This window comes from Sebastes fasciatus, chromosome 5 (assembly GCF_043250625.1).
Source record: "Sebastes fasciatus isolate fSebFas1 chromosome 5, fSebFas1.pri, whole genome shotgun sequence".
Classification (NCBI taxonomy): Eukaryota; Metazoa; Chordata; class Actinopteri; order Perciformes; family Sebastidae; genus Sebastes; species Sebastes fasciatus.
The window spans coordinates 29,034,318-29,040,317 of NC_133799.1; positions in this window are offsets into that span (position 1 = coordinate 29,034,318).

Below are 6,000 nucleotides of genomic sequence, written 5' to 3' on the forward strand. Positions count from 1 at the left end.
CAGACAAATCAATGGAATTAGTTTGATGGAACGATTTATCAAAAGTTTTCCCCCTGCACCTAGCAGGCTCTGTATGATAGGGAGAGACACAAGGGAGCCTGAGAGGGAAAAGGGGGGGAATAGAAAGAGAAATTGAAACAGAGCCTCCTCTCTATTCCTGTGTTAATCAGCAGGGATTGTGACGGCAGCGGAGGACACACGGCTGTGATCGAGTCCTGCTGAATAACAAAGCATCTCTGTCTGTGCAGCTCTGGCTTATCTGGCTGCCTGATGAAAATTACCCCTCATACTGGACTCATATACTTTAATCAGATATGACCCGATCCAGACAAATGCTCAATTCCACCTCTTCGCTCATCCATTCTCTGTATCCTCCGACCCTCCTCCCTCCATCGCGCAGGCTGAATTAAGCTCTCTTGTGTCACTCGTCGCCCCTCATCCTCGCAGCCGGCGTGGACGGAAAGTCATTTTCTCTCCCTAAAAACCAGCAAGGTCACACTCTCCCTCTCTCATGTCAGATCCTGATCCTCGGAAGCCCTTAGGTGAGCTGAGTCTCAGGAAGTGGATTCACTTTCAGTGCACACTCTCCATGATCCTTATCCTCAACCCTTCGCCCTTTTCCGTGAAATTTTCCATGAAATGAGCGTCTTAGATCTCATCGGATCTGCTGTTTCACCCATTTTTTTTTCTTTTTGAATTTATTTCAACTAGGGGAGTCGCCATCTCCAGAAATTGACGATAACCATGATGTTTTAAAATTAAATATTGATATTGTGTTAATAATACAGATATATTAATATTGTGTAAATAATCTCTTAAAAATACATTTATGTATACAGTTATGGTCATAGACTCTCTCTCCACCTCCCTACACTCGTATTTTGAGTGTTATTCATTTGTCAAAAAGAAACAAAATGCACAATAAACAAAGTTAAAGATGAATTTGACTGCATTATTTTATTAATTTTTTCAAATTTTCTATAGATATCACGATAATATCGTTATCATGAATTCTTTCTTAGTGAAAATCTGATATTGTGACAGCCCGCATACACACCTGTTTCATGAAAGATGGGTTATAATTATTTAATCTACACCAGGACATGGTATGAATAAAACCCAGAGAATGTAGAATAATCCATCCTTAAAGAGTGGCTTTATGGAATAATTTTGGATTAATTTGCTTCTTGACAATGTAGTCTTGTACTCGGGAGACAAACGCAGGTAATTAATTTCAATGACCTGTGTTCATCTTAATTATAGTGAGAGTATGTGGTGCATGTGGCAGTGGCCCGAGGCTGCTCATAAAAGATATATCAGATCACAGAAAGCTCATTAAAATCTGAGGACGAAAAATAGATAAAATAATGGAAGCCACACAAACAAATTCAAAATCAAAATTTTTTATATTTTATTAAATAATATTCATGACTAAATAAGTAACAATTAAAGTTATAGGTCGGAACAAAAATATTCCTATGCATTTTTAATGAAGAGTGTAACACTTAAAGGTAGGGTTGGTATTGCTGTTCAAATGCTTTTTTTTGGGTAATATTTGTTGAAATTCTAATGACATCTCGACATCAATCAATCAAAAAAAAAATAATTTAAATCTTCTACAATCTAACTACAAAATACTACAAAATTGCTGATCTACAGACCGCAAGGGATACAGTATGACAATTGTTTTAATATAACTACTAAATAAAAAAAGTACAGAGCAACAGGAAGAATGTTTTTGGCATCATTGGGCAAAAATTCCATAATAACCTTTCAGCATATTGTAATTCAGGTGTTCTGAGAGATACTGTAACTGCTTAGCTGTAAAATGAGAAAGTTTGCTCCGGCTGGTGTGCGGTGCTTGGTATTTACTCAACCGATCTCAACATGGCTGCTGGGTCACAAACTTTCTCATTTTACAGCTAAACAGTACACTACAAGATGTTTCTGAAAAGATTTTGTCTAAGAAATAGGCATTAAGGTGCTGTAATATTGTTTCATATTTGATGAGCGCTGCCTAGTTTAACCGTTTGATCGGCGTTCATGAGTGACTGACAGCTGCTCAGAGATAGGCAGACTCCAGCTCGGCTCTGATTGGTTGTTTTCCTCTGGTCTGTGAAATCTTGCAGATGCCATTAGGAGCACCGGAGGACACCGGAGGACACAGAGGCACATGATTTTTTTTCTCAGATTACTTGTCTCATGCACTACTGTCAGGATATAGTGACCATTTTATAAAAATAACTTTTTTTTTTATCATATTTGCTCCAATCTCGCCTACTGCTGATTTAAATGGTATACAGCATATACTATATACACTTACGGTATATATAAAAATATAATCCAAATCAATACAAATTCTTCAGCCTCAACAGATTTGTTAATAACTCTCAATTTTAAATACTTTAAACTTTAAAATTATTCTTGCATCTTGTCAGAGTTTTTCTTTGAAAAAAAAGCAGCCTTGTAGCCTCCTGAGTCATATGAAGGATATCTGTGTAATCATGTCAGGGGCAGGTCAACCTTCATCTACTCCTCTTCCCTGGATATTCTGCAGATAAATAGGACACTGGGATATATTGATTTTACACCAATGAAATGAAATTGGCTTGATTTATTTTGAGGCCCTCTATCAAATCCACAGCATCCTCTTCAAACTGTAGGTCAAAGGGGCATCTGTCTCCTAACCCGTTTTTACATTGAAACCCGCTCTGTAATTTGAGAAGTAAAATGCACGAGCACGCCGAAATAACAGCTGAATAAAGCAGCAGCAGGTTTTTGTTCAGAATCACAGTTGTCTGTGAAAGGATTTGTCAGAGTCCACGTCCCCACTGGCTGTCTGTCTACTGCTAGAAAGAAACAAAACAGAAAATATAATGTCTGTACTTTTTTCCCTAGTCTTCAAATATTAGAAAACAACAAAAAAAAAACAGATGTATTTACCAAATTAAATGGATTGTTAGAGAACATTTTGCAACTTTGCAGATTCAAATTGTAAAAGTTAACGCAAATTCGTTTTAATACCACTAATTTCTTTAACGCATTAATGCATCTTGCCATATTTTTAGGTTGGTTGAGCTTGTAGGACTTGATATTACAATCCCAAGTTTAGAAGTTCAGTTTTAAAGCTAGAGTGAAGATACTGGTATCATACAGTATGAAACTAGAAAAGCTAAGGAATCCACTGGTACCATCTATGAAACAGGCTAAATAACGCTACAAACATATGATACATTTTGGAGGGGAAAAACTAGTATAGCCATTTTCAAAGGGGTCCCTTGACCTCTGACTTCAAGATATGTGAATGAAACTGGGTTCTATGGGTACCCACGAGTCTCCCCTTTACAGACATGCCCACTTTATGATAATCACATGCAGTTTGGAGCAAGTCATAGTCAAGTCAGCACACTGACACACTGACAGCTGCTGTTGCCATGTTGATAAGTGTATTAAATACTTGACAAATCTCCCTTTAAGGTACATTTGGAACAGATATGTGATTATTTTGAGATGAATTGCGATTAACTATGGACAATCATGCAATTAATCGCGATTGAATATATTAATCGATTGACAGCCGTAGTTAATGCAAATTAAAAATGTTTGTTCTGCAGACCTACACAGAGAAGGTACCCATAGGTTGCAGAGGCTAACGGAGGAGCCAACACTCACACCTTCCACATCTCAACAACACATGGTGCAACTCCTGTTGGACAGTGGCTCGAAACAGAGATGAAAAAAAGAAAATATTATAGATATTATGCATACAAGTTTGAAAGAAACTGCCACTCAAACGTCTACAAACGCCCCCATGCATGCAAGTGCAGCTCCACTGTCTCTTAGAAATTAAGTTTATATACTACACTGTTTTCCCAATTACATTTTGGAAGCAAACATAATGTCTGGCTGGATTATGTTCAAAGGCAATGTTTTTTTGAGTGAATGGGGCACAACATTTATCTACTTCTCCAGACTTTGACTGGTTCGCATCCTGAGTCCTGTCAGTGGTTAGGTTTATGCAACAAAAGCACTTTGATTCAGGTTAGGGAAAGATCCTAATAATGGTTATAAACACGTTGTGTCTCCGGTCACTTTGTATTAAACCAGATCATGATCTTTCCCCTGTCCTTAACCAAAGTGCTGCCAGTGCCCGAAAATAACCATAAAAAGTGTAATAATGCTGTAGTCACAGGTAGAGGATTTTGTATACCAAGATTGGATAGTTTGGCCTGAAATCAAATTAAATAAGTTGTCAATGAATATTTACTGATACGTTTAGTATTAAAGGGGACCTTTTGTGCTTTTTCCCTTTCCTTTAGTGTGTTATAGTTTTTTTGTTCATGTCAAAGTTCTGCAAAGTTACAAAGCCCACGCCAAAGGGAGTTACTCTCCCCCACAGAAACACTGCTCCTGAACTACCTGAAACGCATTGCTTGAAGTCCTGCCTTTTGTTCCGTAACGTGGTGATGTCACCAAGTAACACATTTGCGTAATACCTGCATAGCGGCTTCTTTAGCACGCTCTCAAAGAAAGTTAGTTAGAGTGGAACTGGAGCAGAGTCTGAAGAGTTTGGTTCGGTTGCCCAATCAGAGCAGACTGGGCTTTTTCAGGATGGGCGGGGCAGGAGCTCAAACAGAGCGTTTCAGACAGAGGGTGAAAAGAGGTGCTGCATCACAGCCGGTATGAGGAAAGTAAAGCGTTTTTTTGAACATCAAAGCATGTGAACATGTTCTAGTAGAAACCCCAAATACAAGTATGCATCTGAAAATAAGCATAATAGGTCCTCTTTAATATTTTTGCAACTTGCCACATAGGTTAATTAAAAACATTTCCACATTATGTTGACAGAAATTGTGCTTCCTTCAAAACATATTTGCTGTTGCAAATTAGTGGTATATAAACGTCACTTTAGGAGACACTATTGGTGTTCATTCACTTCACAATGACACTTTATTACTTGAAAGCATTTTACTCAACAGAGAATAAACTGCGCAGTGATTAAACAAGTCAATTAACAGCAAAATCCATCTAAGACTCACATCTAACAATCGTGTGTTGTTAGTCCTTGAGGTGAATGGTGAAATGAGGTCGACATCACTTGAGTGGAAATTGGAAGGTGACAGTCAGGCTTTGTGTGGCTGTCTCCCTTCATTCTCTCTTCCCTCTCTCTACAATTTCATTCTCTTCAAATGTTAATACCTGAGTGAAATTAACGAATGAATAAAACTTTTTACAAACCTGACTCAATGTACATCCAAACCTATATTCTGATTTACATTCTGTAAGCTTGTCCATAATGACGGTGCTTATTTGGGTCTCTGTGACAGCACATGTCGGGTCTGAACAGCTACAGGTGACACAAAATCTGGATTTACCCCTCATGATCCTTATCCTCTGACATGACGAGCAGCGACTGTTTCCATTGCGTTAATCACATGGAAGAGATCCCCTTTCAGTAGGAGATTAATTTAAAAAATGGACATCACCGTTTGTATTATGATCTCAATATTTCAAATGGAAAAAGAAAGGTGAGCGTGAATTTAGGAAGTGAATTTATTATTTTTTAGATGAAAACTCTGTTTAGTGGATTGTTTTTATCTGTCAGAGCGAGGTCATGCTGCCTTTTGTGCTGCATTCAGTTTGCAGCAGTTTTCAGTACAATCTTGTCTCTCCGTCCTGCTTTTACTTTACGGCCAGGTGGTCTTTTTTTATGTGGAGAACCAGCTGACATTTGGCAAAGACTAACTCCCTGTTCACCTTTGAACTTTTGTATCGCTGCGAACACCTTCGACCTCATGCCAGCTGCAGCGGCGGCACACCGTGAGATCAGATGAAAAGTACCAACAGAATGACCATAACTGAGCCTGAGACTATTTCATATTCCAGTTATTAAACGTTTGCTATCTGCAATGTGATATGTGATACATTGAACAATGATTAAATTCAATACACATCTTAATAATCGAGAGTATTCGCCGTGCACTCTTAAATCTTCTGAGC